Genomic DNA, 320 nt, shown 5'->3' on the forward strand with positions numbered 1-320 from the left:
CGTCCTCCTCTATTGTCTCTTTTTTTTGTTTTTAATATTTTTTCCTACCTCCTTTCGAAGAGTTGGGTTGCTTTTCTGGGTGCCTGATGTCCTCTGCCGGCATTCAGAAGTTGTTTTGTGGAATTTACTCGACGTTTAAATGCTCTTTTGCTGAATTTGTGGGGGAGAAAGTGTTCTCCCCGTCCTACTCCTCCGCCATCTTGGCTCCTCCCCCCCACTTGATTGTTTTTATGTGAAGCACATCTTACTATCGCCTTATTTTGGTTGCTTTTGTTCACAAGAATTGTTAATATGAGAATGTGTATCCACCTTAATAAAGA

The sequence above is a fragment of the Bison bison genome, unplaced genomic scaffold, assembly GCF_000754665.1.
Source record: "Bison bison bison isolate TAMUID 2011002044 unplaced genomic scaffold, Bison_UMD1.0 scf7180017864384, whole genome shotgun sequence".
NCBI lineage: Eukaryota > Metazoa > Chordata > Mammalia > Artiodactyla > Bovidae > Bison > Bison bison.